The following is a 17,140-nucleotide window of genomic DNA, read 5'->3' as shown; positions in this document are numbered from 1 at the left end:
CAATTATTTCTGCTGGGAAAGACATACAAATTTTTAAAAAATGATAATAAATACTTTTTATTTAAAGTTTTGAGTTTCAAATTCCATCCCTCCTTCCACTTCCTGAAGACAGCAATCAGATATACATGTGCAATTATGTTAAACATTCCCATATTTGTCATTTTCTATAAGAAAACTTGAATAAACGAAAAAATAAACATGTACAGGTTATACATGTGCAATTATGTAAAACATTACCATGTTAGTCATTTTGTATAAGTAAACTCAAATAAAGAGAAAAAATGAAAGTAGAAAATAGCATGCTTCAGTCTGTGTTCAATCAATATCAGTTCTTTCTTTGGAGGTGGATAGTATGCTTTATTATTAGGTACTGTCTTGGATCACTATATTGCTGAGAATAGTTAAGTCATTCACAGTTCTTCATCAAACAATATTGCTGTCACTGTGCACAATGTTCTTCTGGTTCTGCTCACTTCACTATACATCAGTTTATAAGAAGTCTTTCCAGGGCTTTCTGCAATCATCCTGCTTGTCATTTCTTGTAACACAATAATATTCCATCAACATCATATATCACAGCTTGTTTCCCCAATTCATGGGTATTCCTTTGATTTTCAATTTTTAGCCACCACAAAAAGAGGTGCCATAAATATTTTTGTACAACTTGGTGCAAGACATAAATTCTACTCTCACAATTCTCATTTCTTTTAAACCATTTGGGGAAAAAAACCTTGCTGTAGTTCTTTGCTGGGTTGGTAAACCACAGCATTTTCTGCCTCTTCATGTGTCAAATCACTTTCCTTAAACTTCAAATACTTATTCATAGTTGCCTAATAAAAAGGGACCTGGAGCCAAGATGGGGGTCCTGAGGTAATTGGTCATTTTTCTTTTTTTTTCTTTTTTTAAAAAATTTTCCCCTATTGCTCATGTTCACATTGCCCTGACTATTTTCCCAGCGTCAAGTTCTGTTGAAGCACAGAACATTACTGCAGCCTGAGATTTGTGCCATTTGGATCTCTGTGGCATTGGGCAAGTTGAGTGATCAGGGAGTGCATTAATTAGGATTGGAGAGAGCATCATAAAGAAGGATTAAAATAAAAGAAACAATAAAAAGCTGTTAGCAAGGGCAGGCAAAGGGAATGGAAACACCATTATTTATGAAACAGGTGAGTTGGGTAACCTCTTTTATAATCTTCTCTTTATATGGAGAGAGGAAACACAAAAGAACTGGATGGATGGAAATACACAATTAAGAAAGCACAACTATGAACAAGAATGGGGTGAACTCACTCATAATATAAAAGAAATGGACTACTAAAGTAAATATTTTTAGTAGAATTTTGTTTGAATGAAAATTTACACAAGTTAAAATGAGGGGCTAGGATAAAATTTATTGTTTCATATGTTGTTATATCATCTTCATACATATGTGCATCAAACAGCCTAGCATTTAAATATTTAAAGGAAAATGTAATTGAATTATAGGGTTTCAAGGTGCTCCTTTTCAGAACTAGACAAATCTAACAAAAAAGACAAAAAATAAAGGAATTTGTAATTTAAGTCAATATGTGGCTCAGGGGAATCTATCTGTTCTTATTTGTATTTGACATCATTATGTGAGATCATAAAATCCTCATAAACAAATGCAGAAAAGCAGAAATACTAAACATATCATATAGAACTCAATCCAGTTTTTGATAAAGTAGAAAACAAGAGTTACCCAGGGGAAAAAAAATACTTGTTTGATAGAAACTCCTGGGAAAACAAAACGGCATTCTGGGAGAAATTAGGCTGAAACCAACAACTTAGACACACCACAATACATTCTAAATGGCTATACAACCTTAATATTAAAGATTGTACTATTACAAAACTAAAAGACTAACACAGATGATATGCTTCTCACAGCTATGGGTATGAGATGTATTCTTTTTTGTTTTGTTTTGTTTTAGACTTTTATTTTCCAAATTACATGTAAAAGCAAATTTTGACATCAATTTTTTTAAAAACTTTGTGTTCCAACTTCTCTTCCTCCCTCCCCTCCTATTCCCACCCTAAGAACTCAAACAATTTAACATAAATTATACATGAATAGTCATGGCAAACAATTCTACATTATCTAGGTTGTGAGAAAAAACTGATAAAAAACAAAACTTCAGATTAAGAAATTGTCAAAAAAAAGTGTTTCAGTCTGTTTTCAGATACTATTAGTTCTTTCTATGAGATGTATTCTTAAACTAGAAAGAGCAATTACAAAAGATAAAACAGATACTTTGATTACTTGAATCTGAAAAGATTCTATATAGATAAAATTACTGTACCCAGGAAAAGAAGTGAAGTAGTTGAATGGGGAAAAAAAATCTTTGTATCAATTTTTCCAGATAAAAGTTGGGTATCATAGATAGATAGATGTCATATGCATATACAATTTATAATCATTTCCCAATGTATAAGTAGTTTGAACATATGAACAGTTAAGTATTTACAACCAAATGAAAGAATGCTTGGAATCATTAATAAGAAATGCAAATCGATTATATTTAATTCTTGGAATTAAAAATGGAGACCAAATAACAATCCAAAAAGAACTGGTGGGACAAAGAAAGAAATCATAGAAACAAATAGAAAACGACAACAATAAGATAATGTACCAAAATTTAAGGGATACAGCTAAAGTAATCATGGTACAATTTGAATAGGGTATGCAACTTAAAATTACTGAACTGATGAACAAAAGTATGAGCTTTAAAATATATATACAAGGGGGCAGCTAGATGGCACAGTGGTAAAGCACCGGCCCTGGATTCAGGAGTACCTGAGTTCAAATCCGGCCTCAGACACTTGACACTTACTAGCTGTGTGACCCTGGGCAAGTCACTTAACCCTCATTGCCCTGCAAAAAACAAACAAAAAACAAACAAAACCAAAAAAAATATATATATATACAAGACAGGTGGAAACTGAGGGCATGCCTATCAATTGGGGAATGGCTGAACAAGTTGTGGTATATGAATGTAATTGAAGACTATTGTGCTATAAGAAATGATGAGCAGGCAAATTTCAGAGAAACCTGGAAGGACTTGCACGAACTGATATTGAGTGAAGTGAGCATAATCAGGAGAACATTATACACAGTAACAGCAACACTGTGCAATAATCAACTATGATTTCAGCAATACAATGATCAAAGACAATTCCAAAAAGCTCATGATGGAAAATGCTCTCTACATCCAGAAAAAGAACTATCTAATCTGAATACATATCTGAGCATATTATTTTCATTTTTGTTTTTTTTTCTCATGGTTTTTCTGTTTTGTTCTGATTTTTCTTTCATAACATGACTAGTGTGGAAATATGTTTAACATGACTGTACATGTGTAACATATGAAATTGCTTGCTGTCTTGGGAGGGGGTAGGAAAGACAAGGAGAGAGAAAAATTTGGAACTTAAAATCTTACAAAAAGGTTGACATCTAATTGTATCTAACTATGTAATTGGGAAAAATAAAATACTAAGTAATTTTTAAAAAAGTTAGCCAAGTATCCCTAAAGTATCCCAGTTTATTGTTATATTATATTATTATATTAAATATATGTATATATAATGAAAAGATAAATCATCAGTATTTCTATATATTACCAACAAAGCCCAGAAGCAAGAGATGGAGAAATTTCATTTAAAATAATTGTAAAAAATTTAAATTACTTGGGAGTCTACTCAAGACAAACCCAGGAACAAACACAAAACACTTTCCACACAGATAAACAACTGGAAAATATTAATTGCTTTTGGCCAAGCCAATATAATAAAAATGACAATTCTACCTAAATTAATCCATTTATTTAGTGCTATACTATCAAAAAACTATTTTATAGAGCTAGAAAAAATAATATTCATCTTGAAGAACAAAAGGTCAATGATATCACGGGAATCAATGAAAAACAATGTAAAGGAAGTTGGTCTAGCTATACCAGATCTTGAACTCTATTATAATGTAGTAATTATCAAAACATTTGATACCAGCTAAGAAACAGAGTGATGGATCAGTGGAACAGATTAGTTACACAGTACATCTATAGTAATAACCATAGTAATCTAGTACATGAAAAACCCAAAGATCCAAGCTTTAGTGAAAAATGAAGTGAACAGAACCAGGAGAACACTGTGTACCATGATAGCAATATTGTTCGATGAAGAACTGTGAATGACTTTATTCACAATGATTCAAAACAATCCCAAAGGACCAATGATGAAGCATACTGTCTCCAAAGAAAGAACACAAAACTGAAGCATACTATTTTTCACTTTCTTTCATTTTTTTTGTTTTATTTGAGTCTTCTTAAACAAAATGACTAATATGGTAATTTTTTACATTATTGCACATGTATAACCTGTATCTGATTGCTTAGCGCCTCAGGGATGAGGGAGGGATAGAATTTGGAACCCAAAACTTTAAACAAATAAAAAAACAACTCTGAAATACAATCTCATACCCATCAGATTGGCTAAGACCAAAAAGAAGAATGACAAATACTATAGAAGATGTGGGAAAATAGATACACTTAATCCACAACAGGATTAATTTATCAATCACTAATCTAGGCATTCTGGAGAGCAATTTGGAACTATGCCCCAAAAGCTATTTAAGCTCTATATACTCTTTGACCTAGTGATACCACAACTTTGTCTATATCCCAAAAAGATCAAAGACAAAAGGAAAGGACTAACATGTACAAAAATATAGCAGCTTTTTCTTTATAGTATTTTTCTCCCAATTAGATGTAAAGATAATTTTCAACATTCATTTTTGTAAGACTTTGAGTTCCAAATTTTTCTCCCTCCTTCCCCAAGACAACATTCTGATATAATACACGTAGTACATATTTGATATGTACAATAATATTAAACATATTTCCATATTGGTCCTGTGGTGAAAGAAGAATCAGAACAAAATTGAAAACACACAAGAAAAAAATGAAAATGGTATGTATAGCAGCTTTTTTATGGGGACAAAGAATTGAAAACTTAAGGAATTCCCATCACAGGGAATAGCTGAACAAGTTATTGTATATGAATGTGACTGATACAAAGTAAAAAGTGCACAGAATCAGAAGAACAATTCACACAGTAGTAGTAATATTGTAAAGATAATCAACAGTGAAAGACTGTAACTCTGATCAAAACAATGACCCATCAAAGTTCTAAAGGACTCATGAAAAATGCTATCCCACCTACAGAGAGAGACCTTATGGAAACACAGAGGGAAGATTTAAGCATAGTTTTTTTTTTTTTTGCTTTCATTCTTCTTTTTTTCAAAAAATGGCTAATATGTAAATTTATTTTGCATGACTTTATATTTGTAGTAGGTTTTGTATTTCTTGCCTTCACAATGGATGTGGAAAGAGCAGTGGCAGAAAAGAATCTGGAACTGAAAATAAAATAAAACTGAATGGGAAAAACCCCTTCATTTCTTTTTTTTTTTAATATAAAGCTTTAGCAACTTCAACAAGTTTGAAAAAATGATATAATCAAAATTGATAATTTAGATATCCAAATAAATTCTACTGGCCTGAATTATCCAATTAATTTTAACAATGATGACTGAACAAATAGTCACTTAATTTCTTCCTGTGCAGAAAAAAGTCTAAATTCAACTGTGCTAAGTATTAGCATATTATTAGTCAGGAGTAGCATAGCATAGTATTTGTCAGGAATAGCTGATCAAAGGAAATTTTTTTTTCCTTTGGCCAATACTATACACAGAATTCCTTTAATTCACTGATCAGTAATGTTAAATGAACTTATATCATGAAGTGGTGGTATAACTAAACAACTAAATTACCATACTAGAAGCAGTATCTGGAGCCAAAGTTTTGAACCCTGACTCAGATTACTAGCTTTGTGACCTTAATTATGTCATTTCCCCTTAATGGGTTTCAATCAAATAAGGGATGATTTTGACCAAGGTTCTCTAAGGTTCCCTCTATTTGTAAATCGTACCATCAGCACACATTACACCAGAACCTCTAATACCATAAGGGCTCATTGTGAGGTTACCTTCCTCATCCATTTATGTCAAATGGAATTACTAATCTCCCCTAATATTGGTGAGATGCTTGTAGAATTTTTGGATCTCACTCAGACAAAGTTTACAAAAGAATGTAAAACCAGTATATGTGAAGGAATGAGAGGAATCAGAACCAACAAAAGGAAAGTGCTAGGGGTAATAACTAACACAATGCATTTCATTTAACAATATAGTGGTGTAACACTTATGCAGTTGGGGTTCAATTATCATTATTCTATTCACCTTCTAGGGTACCTCAATTCAAACCTATATTACAAGATAAAAGATTTCCTTCTTTAAAATCACTTTAAAATAGTTTGTTAACTCCATTTTGACCTTAACATCAATTCTTACAAATTTAGATTTTCCTTGCAATTCAACGCTGTTTCTATTTACTAACACAACAATTTTCCTAGCACCTACACATACTAGGAAGCCCAGGCCCGAAAAGGCAGAATTCTTCTGCACAACAGAAATACCACTTTAGATTTATAGATGGGTCTCAAATACCAGAGATCTCAGCCTACATAGTTTGGACAAGACTGGGTGGGTGGGTTATTCCAGCAACACCAGAGGGATTGGAACAAGTCTGAGATAGTGAGATAAGAAAAAGAGAAACAACTGCAGGAAAAGACAGCCAGGATGTAAAACATTTTATGGGAAGCTTATGCTCACAGATCCTCTTATCACAAGAAAATGCCTCCTTTTTAGTAATGGTACTAATCAAAGAAATCCAAGAAGATACTAATTCATCTTTCTTTATTTCCTCTTGTTTAAATACCATATCTCTATTACTTTTGTTTATTTCTTTGGTTGGGCAAAGAGGGTTAAGTGACTTGCCAAGGTCACACAGCTAGTGTCAAGTGTCTTGAGGCTGGATTTGAATTTAGGCCCTCCTACTCGGGGGCTGGCACTCTATCCACTGCGCCACCTAGCTGCTCCCTCTATTACCTTTTTTTTTTTTTTTTGTGGGGCAATGGGGGTTAAGTGACTTGCCCAGGGTCACACAGCTAGTAAGTGTCAAGTGTCTGAGGCCGGATTTGAACTCAGGTACTTCTGAATCCAGGGCCGGTGCTTTATCCACTGCGCTACCTAGCTGCCCCCTCCCTATATTACTTTTTAAGCTGTTCCTTTTGGTTTGTTAGCATTTCTACAACTAACATTAATAGAATACCCACTATGTGTTAGGCACTGAGCTTTACAAATATTATCTTGCCTGATCATCACAACCCTCAGAAGCAGATGCTATTATCTCCATTTTATAATGGAGATAACTGAGGCAAAATTTGAAATCTGGATTTCTTGACCCAGCTCTCTATCCCAAAGCTTCTTAAAACTGTGAGCCATGACCCCATGTGGGATCCCTGTAACTGAATGTGGGGGTTGCAAAAAGTTTGGCAACATGGAAGGGGGAAAGGGACCCACATGTACAAAAATATTTATAGCTGCTCCTTTTTTTACGTGGTAGCAAGGAATTGGAAGTTATGGGGATGCCCATCAATTGGGGAATGGCTGGACAAGCTGTGGTATATGAATACAATGGAATACTATTGTGCTATAAGAAATGATGAGCAGGAAAAAGTTCAGAGAAAACCTGGAGGGTCTTGCGTGGGCTGATGATGAGTGAGATGAGCAGAACCAGAAGAACATTGTACACAGTATCATCAACATTGAGTGTTGACCTACTGTGATGGACTATATTCTTCTCACCAATGCAATGGTACAGAAGAGTTCCAGGGAACTCATGATGGAGGAGGATCTCCAAATCCAAGAAAAAAAAAAAACCCAAGAACTGTGGAGTATAGATGCTGATTGAACCATACTATTTCTTTTGTTTTGGGTGCTGTTGGTTTTTTTTTTTTCCTATTTTGAGGTTTGCATTACTGCTCTGATTTTTTCCTCTTATAACAGGAATAATGCAGAAATAGGATTAATGTTATTATGGGGATATATATATATATATATACATACATCTATATGTATATAGATATATAGATATAACCTATATCAGATTACCTGCTGTCTAGGGGAGGGGGGAGGGAGGGAGAAAAATCTGAAATTGTAAAGCTTGTATAAACAAAAGTTGAGAACTATCTTTACATGTAACGGAAAAAAATAAAATACCTTATATGTACAAAAATAAATTAAAAAAAAAGTTTGGCAACAGTAAAAGGTTATATATACCTATTTGCATACCTATTGCATGGAGTCAGGTAAAAATTTCTTGGGTGAAAAGGGGTCGAGTTTAAGAAGCTCTGCTCTTTCCTACCTAGTACTTCAATTCTAACTTTCCCATCATAAACAAGACAATCATTCTTAACTGTTTTTATATTTATTTATACACAGTATACAAATAGGGGGAGAAACCTCACAGTGTTTATTTGAATACATACTTTTTTTTGCCTGGAATCCTCATCTCTGGCCTGAAACCAGAGGTCATTTTGGTCTAAGAGCTCTGCGCACATGTGTTTGATTTTTAAAAAAATTAATAAATTGGTAATTTGCTGAAGGATTATAACTTTGAAAAGAACCTATATGTATGGAAAGCAGACGAAAAGCAAACAACCAAAAAACCTTGCCCTTAGGATAGAATGTGGAATTTATCTGTTTACATGCAGCAGGCAGGACAGCTCTGAAAGTAATAATCTGAAGCTAGGCAAGACCCTCACATGAAATAGAAGAGGTGTATGAAGTGTGACCCTCAGCCTAGCTCAATTGGCAGAGATAATAGTGGTCTGGAAGGAATTGGTTCTACCCCTTTCTGCTTTAGCACATCTCTGCTCTCCATAGTGGAATATAGCCTAAAGGGTTGCTTTTTTTTGCGGGGGAGGGGTGTATGTGTGAAGAAGTGCTCCTTCTTAACTCATGTTTAATTCTGAAAGTCTTCTGTGAACTACATACATTCAATTCAACAAAGGTTTACTAAGAAAGTGTGTGTATCCCAAAGACATCCCAAAAAAGAGAAAAAGATCTATTTGTACAAAAATATTTATAGCAGCTCTTTTTGTGGTGGCTGAGAATTAAAAATCAAAGGGATGCCTATCAATTGGGGAATGGCTAAACAAGTTGTGATATATGATGGTGATGGAATATTACTGTGCTATTTCTTATAAAATGACAAGCAGGATGATTTCAGAAGGCCTGGAAAGACTTGTATCAACTGATGTATAGTGAAGTGAGCAGAACCAGGAGAACACTGTGCACAGTGACAGCAATATTGTTTGAATTTTGTGAATGACATAACTATTTCTCAGCAATTCAATCCAAGACAATCTGAAAGGACTAGTGATAAAGCATACTATCCACCTCTAAAGAAATAACTGATATTGATTGAACAGACTTGAAGCATGCTATCTTTCCACTTTTGTTTTTTTTTCTTTTATTCAAGTTTTCATATACAAAATGACTAATAGGGTAATATTTTACATACTTGTACATGTATAACCAATATCTGATTGTTTGCTCCTGGGGGGCGGAGATGGAGGGAGAGAGGGATATATTTTATAACTCAAAACTTTAAATAAAATGTTTTTATTATTTTAAAAAAGAAAGTATATGCAAAGTATATGCTAGGCATTTAGTATACAGGGGCATAGTCTCCTCCAAAAAGTTTACATTGCACTGGGGGAACATGGACACAAGTAATAATTATAGCTTACAACTGTACAGAACTTTAAGATTTACAAAGCATTTTACATATATTATCATTTGGTAGAATGTAATAGGGACAAAGGAAAGATCAAATAAACAAAATAATCTAGGAAAACAAGGGGCAAGGAGGAAGACCAGGAAGGCTTCGTAAGAGGAGGTGGCACCAATATCCTGAAAGAAAAGGACTTAAAGAGACAAAAGACAAGAAGATGTGAACACTTTCATAAGAAGGTACAATGAATTTAAATTTTGCTAGAATAGAGGGAATAATGTGAAATGAGGTTAGAAAGAGCAGCTGGATTCAGGTTGTGAAGGGTCTTGAAGACAGGATGTGTAACCTGATTGCTTACCACCTCAGGGAGGAGGAAGGGAAGGAGGGATAAAATTTGTAATTCAAAACTTAAAAAAATTTTTTTTTAATTTAACCACAGAAGCCAATACTATTTTTCTCATTTGGGCTTTAGACAAAATACATTTCAAATTAAAAAAAAAAACAGAGTTAAAAGTTTCTATACTTTAACTTCTCATTTCTTCATACACTGAAATGGAAGACAAAATTGGATTTTGTTCTCATATCTTCAAAAGTAACACATCCTTTATATGACTGGAGTTGGGAAGCTACAGATCTAAAATTCATGTTATATTGTTGTTGTTTTTTAATAGGAACATATGGTTTAGCCTATTTTTGTTATAGCAAAGCCCTACTATAATTTTACAATTACAAAGATCACTTTCAAATATGGCCTTTTTGGTTTTTTGGTGGGGCAATGAAGGTTAAGTGGACTTTCCCAGGGTCACACAGCTGAGGCTGCATTTGAACTCAGGTCCTCCTGAATCCTCGGCAGGTACTTTTTATCCACTACACCACCTAGCTGCCCCCTCAAATCTGACTTTTTTTGTGTGTGTGAGGCATTTGGGGTTAAGTGACTTGCCCAGGGTCACACAGCTAGTAAGTGTTAAGTGTCTGAGCCGGATTTGAACTCAGGTCCTCCTGAATCCAGGCCGGTACTCCTCTCCACTGCGCCACCTAGCTGCCCCATAAATCTGACTTTTAACAAATAAAAACCAAAAGATTGGTTCAAATATAAGTAAATGTCAAGTTGTGTACTAACTCTAACCACTACCAACTAGTTCACTTTTCCTGCCTCAGTAGGAGCAATTCTATATAACGTTACCACTTAATGAGGCATATTCTAATTAACTGTTTTTAAAAACTTCCATTTCAGCAGAAAAAAAAGAACACACTCTTTTTTAAAAGACCTTAAATAACATCATAAATTATGCTTTACAGAAATATAACATGAAACTTACCTCCCAATTTGAGGTTTTTGTGAAACCTCAAAATAACTATACATATGGAAACATATGGAAAATATGTTCCATCTGGGGTCCAAGGGTATCATTCATAATGTGAAATCTCATTGAGATCATCCAAATCTCAGGTTCATATACATTTTAGCACCTGGTATGAATTAATCTCCCTTTGGTATCAGATTTCATGCAGTAAAATAATTGCTTGCAGATTTTATACAAAAATCCCTTTAGACAACAAAATGTGCAACTTCCAAGTTCAAAATTACTTTGTCAAAAAAAAAAAAAAAGGACAATATTCCTTCACACTAAAATCTGACAGTATGGTCAAAAAGAATGATTAACCTAAAATCTTTCATCTCCAGCAGTCTATTGTCATAAATTCTGAAAGTCAAAAACTTTAGGACCACTGTAAAGGAAAACTTGAAGCCAAGTGCCACAAAGTAGAAAAACTAAAGAGCACGACTGACTTATTCTACAAGAAAGTCCACTAATGCCAATAACAGTTTTAAATAACTTTTGAGACAAAATATCTACAGCCAATCCAAACCACTGACTAAAAATCCAAATTATACTAACACCCCTGCAGTATTTCAAACCTGCAAATCCAAGAAATACAGTGCACCAAAAGAAAGAAAAAAAGGGGAAAAGTGTAAACAGATATTTCCTGCAGCAAGAAACTTTTTTTTGAAAGTTCCAGTGATCAATCAGTTGTAAGATTTTAATTACCCTCTTCCCCCCACCACACCCCCACCAAAAAAAAAAAAATCCAGTTCATATGACATTTCATATTACAGCACTCTGTTCTTCAAGAGTCAGCTGGAGGTTCAGTGGATAGAACCTTACAGGGTTAGAGCATATTATAGTGGGAGCCATATAAAAGCTTTGGAGAAAATAGCCAGAATAAATCTAATAAATTTTCCAAAGGTTTTGTTTTTATGTGAAATATTTGTAAATATACTGAAGTCATCCAATGTTATATTTATCATACATATTTATAATATTCTACCCTTTACTTTTTTCTCCAACCACAAAGGCTTAAATTTTTGGCAAATTTCATAAATGCAAGGCGGAGTCAAAGTACTGTTCTTTTTTCTGCTCCTTTCCCTCTCCATTCTTTTATGGAGGCTTTAGGAATGGGATGTTTATATGACTTGATGGCTGTTTAAATTATTTCTTTCAAAATTCTCAAAAGCCCTATTTTTAAAAACTCCCCATTGCTTTTTGCCACTGATGTAAATGTATGCTCCTATTTTAAAACAAACACTTGAGAGACAGACATAGAGAGATAGATAAAAATAACCATGTTTTCTGGGGAAGAAAAGTTTCTCCCCAGAAAGTTTTGAAGCAGTGAAATATCAACTGGCTGAAATCACTGAAAGGAAATGACTAACATTCTTGGAAAATGAAGCCACTGGCAGCTTTCCTCCAACATAATCCCTAAAACTGTACCCTGTAGCAAAAAAAAAAAAGTATTCTGTGCATAAATAAATAAATTTAGATCATTCTTTCAAAGCCAATAAATAAAATATATAGGGTTACCCCCAAAGGGGCAATTAGGCTTATATGTAACACAGGGAAAACCCCCAAAAGACAATCAGATTTCAGAACCATTGGGGACTAGCCCTTGAATCATAAAAATCATCAACAAATTTTTGATGGTTTATTATGGTTTCCTTGAAGCGCTCTAAAGCAATGAATTTGCTAGCTCTAGAATTTGGACTCTAGAAGAAAAAGATTTTGTCATATGTTATTAATCCAAACACATCTTTTGGGGGAAGGGAAAAGAAGGACAAAACAAAAGAAAGGAGAGGAAGTTCAAAGATTGACCACGTCACAAATGAGTGACTTGAAAAAACTATTGCTCTTCATTTCAGCAGCAAAATATGCTTGGGGGGTTGAGGGTGGGGGCAGTCATTCACTAATCCATAGCGCAAAAAAACCCCAACAAACCAAAAAAACCCTTTTAACATATTTCATTCCAGAGGCTCAACTCCGCTTCTGGACAAAATCTGTTACTTAAATGCTCTACTTCATCTTGCTAGACAATTATTCGCCAAAAAAACAAAAAAAAAAAGGTTTTCTTCTTCAGTAAATTGCTCTAATTTCCTGACGTGTTGGTTTCTGAGAACACCCATCTGTAAGGAAGTACAGAGATTTCAGCCTCCACACGTGCTGTCCTGCCCACTCGGGTGATCCTGGGTCTCTCTACCATTCAGCATCATCTCCTTAGGGTGTGAGTTACCCTGAGGGTGCCCCACAGCTTTGCTATGTCCCAGCACCCACCTCCAGGTCCCCAAACTAAGCAGTACAGCTTTCAAAAAGGGCAAAGGCTGGTTGCTCAGATCTATAGCAACAACTTTCAAGAGGTGATCAGACAGCCACTGACCATTTCCTCAAGCCTCCCCTCTGGGAATACGAGGGCAAGTGACAGTTTTGGGTTCCTCCCCACACCAGCCACTTCTCCCCTATTTTCCTGTTCTGGGATACTGGTCAGAATAAACTAGGCTGTCGGAGCACTGAGCTGTGCATGGTTAATATTCTCTCGCGAGCTAGAGAACCTGGAAGTGCGGGAGGAAGGGAACGAAAAGCGGGGGCGGGAACGGAGAGTAGAAAGGAGCAGTAACCAAACTACATTGCCTCATTTCTTTAAGGTAGCAAGTCACCACCACCGCCTTGCCTCTGGCAAACCTCACCCCACTCCTAGGACTCTACAAGCCATAAGGCTAATGCATCCTCCAGTCCGAGGGATTTGCTAGCAGCAGCAAATTGTAAACGACCCGAAAAAACAACGAAATGCGGGGGAGAAGGAAAAACAAGAGTGACCAGTCAGGCTGGAGGAGAAAAAGAGACGAGTTTATTTCGTCCTTTGAGGCCCACCAGCTTTTTCCACTTTGAAACACCCCATCTCCGCCCTCCCCCACCCCACCCCCACCCCCAGCCTAGCTCTACCACGTCTCCCTCCCGAGCCAAAACAAAAAACTGTGGCGGCCATTAAGGCTTGGAATGAAACACCATTGGACTTTTCCCCACCCCCAGTTGTGGGGTATAGCCTTCCACCTCCCGTACCTTTAATAAATTGGAAGATAGGCGGCATCAGAAATTCCTTTCGTTTTTCTCTCCCTAGAGCTTCCTCCACCTCCTTCCCGTCTCAGTCTCCACTGCCTTTAGACTGGGAGCAATAGCCCAGCTTCCGTCCTGCCCCTAGTCCCTCCTCTTCCACGTCTTCTCCCTCACTCGTCACTAGGTGGCCTCAGAGCTACATAGGAACTCCTACCGGGAACAGCACGTTGGACCCCCCCTGCCAGCCCCCGCCCCAGGGACGATACCAAATCTATTCTGAGGAAAACTTGGAAAACAGAAGAAAGGAGGAATGAGACAGGCCTCTAAGCTTTAACAAATGATGTATCATAAATTTTGAGTATAACCACAAGTTTAAAAGACTTCAGAAATGTGCAGAATTTGCAATACAAGAAATAGTCCCACTTTAACAGAAAAATCCTTGGTATTGCACACCCCCCCTCCTATATCTATAGCCTACCCATGGTGTGCAATCTCTCCTTAAATATGAGTTGGGCTTGTGGAGATTTATCCCCTTGGGGGCTGTGAGTGTTGGTGTGGGTGGGTGGGAATGCTTAACCAGTTGTTTATCCAATTCGGTAAACTTAGGGGTGATAACTCAGAGAAGTAGTAACGGAAGACTGCCCCTTTTTTTTTTCCGGTCGTTCTTCCTCTCCCACTATTTATGATACCAAAGGTTTTTTTTTTTAAACTATTTCACAAGCGGACATTTTTGCTAAATGTATAGACTCTGGAATCTCAAATAAAGTGTTTTACAGTGTCTGTGAAGAATAAACGTATCTCCCATTACTATTTGGATGACAGAAATGAGATTTTAAACGTCTCATTCACCTTTACTCATGTAACTAGTCAGTTCAGGATAACTTGAGGAAATTCAAAGGCTGGTTTTATTTAGGAATGAAATCTCTTTGAAGAGCAGGGTTACTGGAAGAGAAGAATTTCTCTCTACGTATTTGCAAGCTTTCTCTACATTAGAACATTGGCTCATTTGAATGCGATTCTTGTGGCTTCTCTCTGTCTCTGTTTCTGTCTCTCTCTCATCAGTTCTCAGTGCAGAGTCAAACACCAATAAGACTTTCTAACTGACTGCTACACTAGCTCTGAGTATGTCTGTAACAGTTGTTTTGTCCTTCCTTCTGGAAGAGAACCAAGACCTGGTGATGTCCATGACTTGCACTGAATTGGATTTAGATGAAGGAGTGCTGTCACCAACCTCACTCTCTCCTCCAGAGCCATCTGGGTCCAGTAGGCAAGATATACATCAGGACACTTAAGAGATGGCCCTTGATGGTTTAAGGTAATTGGGGTTTAAGTGACTTGCCCAAGGTCACACAGCTAGTACGTGTCTGAAGTGAGATTTGAACTCAGGTCCTTTTGACTCCAGGGCCAGTGCTTTATCCACTGCCATCTAGCTGCCCCCTCCAGTAACCTGTGAGGAAATAGTGAGGAAGTAAACAAATAGAGCCTTAAGCTAAGAATGGATATCTAGAATCACCCCACCCATCAAATCCCCTCAATTTGATTATTTCAACCATTTACTTTTCTACCTTCCTAGTTCTTCTTCCTTTCTTTTTATTCTGCATTTGCCTTGAAATCCTGGCCCCAGTGGACCTGTTTGACAATGGAACTCAAATGAATTCTTCACAGAGGAGACCAATGGGAGTGAATATGAGAATCAAGAGCAGGATGCAAAGATAACAAATTGTGTCGAATAGGAATCAACTTTAAAAAAAAATTAAAACAAAAAATTAACTTTACAAAATCATACTGGCTTTTTTTTTGAGGGAATTACACAAACATCCCTTAAGATCCACCAGACATTAAGGGCAATTCAGCTCAATTCAACAAGTCTTTGTTTTTTTAATTTCTGTTGTCATGTTGTGAAAGAAGAATCAGAACAAAAGGGGAAAGCCTCAAAAAAGAAAAAACAAAAACAAAGGTTAGAAACAGTAAGGTTCAATCTGCATTCAGAATCCACAGTTCTTTTTTCTGGGTGTAGAGAACATTTCCATCATGAGTTCTTTGGAATTGTCTCGGATAATTGCACTGCTAAGAAGAGCTAAGTTTCTCACATCAACGAGCTTTTTAAAAACACCTGCTATCTGGAAGGCACTGTGCAAGGGGCTGTAGTTACCTTCTACGTCCCCCCACCCCCCCAAAAAGAATAACCTAATGTACCTCTAAAGGAGCTTACATCCTACTAGGGAATACATAGGCAGATAAGTAAATAAATGAGGTTTGAGGAGGAAAAACAGTGAAAGATTCTTTGGGAGCTAAAGACTTGAAGAAATCAAAAACTTCTGAGTGGAGAAGTGAGGTAGTGCAAATGAGCTTGGAATTGAAAGACACTGCAAGTAGACCAGTTTGACCTAAAATTTAGAGTACATGAAAGGAAGTAATGTGAAATAAGCCTGAAAGATAAACCTGTAGCCAGATTGTACGAGCTTTAAATACCAAACACTTAAAACATAAATTTGTTTTCTAGAGGCAATAGGTAGTCACTGGAGACTGATGAGCAGGGAAATGACAGTCAGACCTGTACATGTCCACATACCTTGTTCATTAGCAAAATACTTTAATTATTGTTTTGATTACAAATGGAAGTGTATTTAGCTTAAGAGCACAGTACCTATTTCAAGTTTCAATGTCTAAACAATCACCAAATTAAAGGCTAAGTAAAAACATTTTTTAAAATGATAGAAGGATGTTGAAAGATGCTATTAACCTCCAGAGAAAGAAATAAGAAACTGTGAATTGAGAATGAAGGCATACTTTTAAAAAACTTCGTTTATTTTTGTTTTATTTGGTTCTGTTTTCTTTTGCAACAGCTAATACTGGAAATGTTTTACATGTATAATCAATAAAAAATTTCTCAAAGAGAGAAGGGAGGGAGATATTTGGAGCTCAAATTTTTTAAAAACGAGTGTTACAAAAATTTACATGTTAATTGGGAAATATTTACAATAAAAATAAAAATAATTTAAAGAAAAAATGATAGAACTTTCAAACTAATCCACGAAGATTAGCACT

The 17,140-nt window shown here is 35.8% G+C and overlaps 1 protein-coding gene across 1 annotated transcript in view; it reads right to left on the bottom strand.

Annotated features, from left to right (window-relative positions):
• FRMD6 (FERM domain containing 6) overlaps positions 1–14,226 on the bottom strand; it is a 119,141-nt gene extending 104,915 nt beyond the window's left edge. Inside the window, exon 1 of the mRNA XM_043990296.1 lies at positions 14,099–14,226. The gene's annotated coding sequence lies outside the window, so the exon portion shown is untranslated. The remainder of the gene's footprint in view (positions 1–14,098) is intronic.
• Between the last annotated feature and the right edge of the window lie 2,914 nt (positions 14,227–17,140).

This window comes from Dromiciops gliroides, chromosome 2 (assembly GCF_019393635.1).
Source record: "Dromiciops gliroides isolate mDroGli1 chromosome 2, mDroGli1.pri, whole genome shotgun sequence".
In the NCBI taxonomy this organism is placed as follows: Eukaryota; Metazoa; Chordata; class Mammalia; order Microbiotheria; family Microbiotheriidae; genus Dromiciops; species Dromiciops gliroides.
This window is presented reverse-complemented; position numbering and strand designations above follow the sequence as displayed.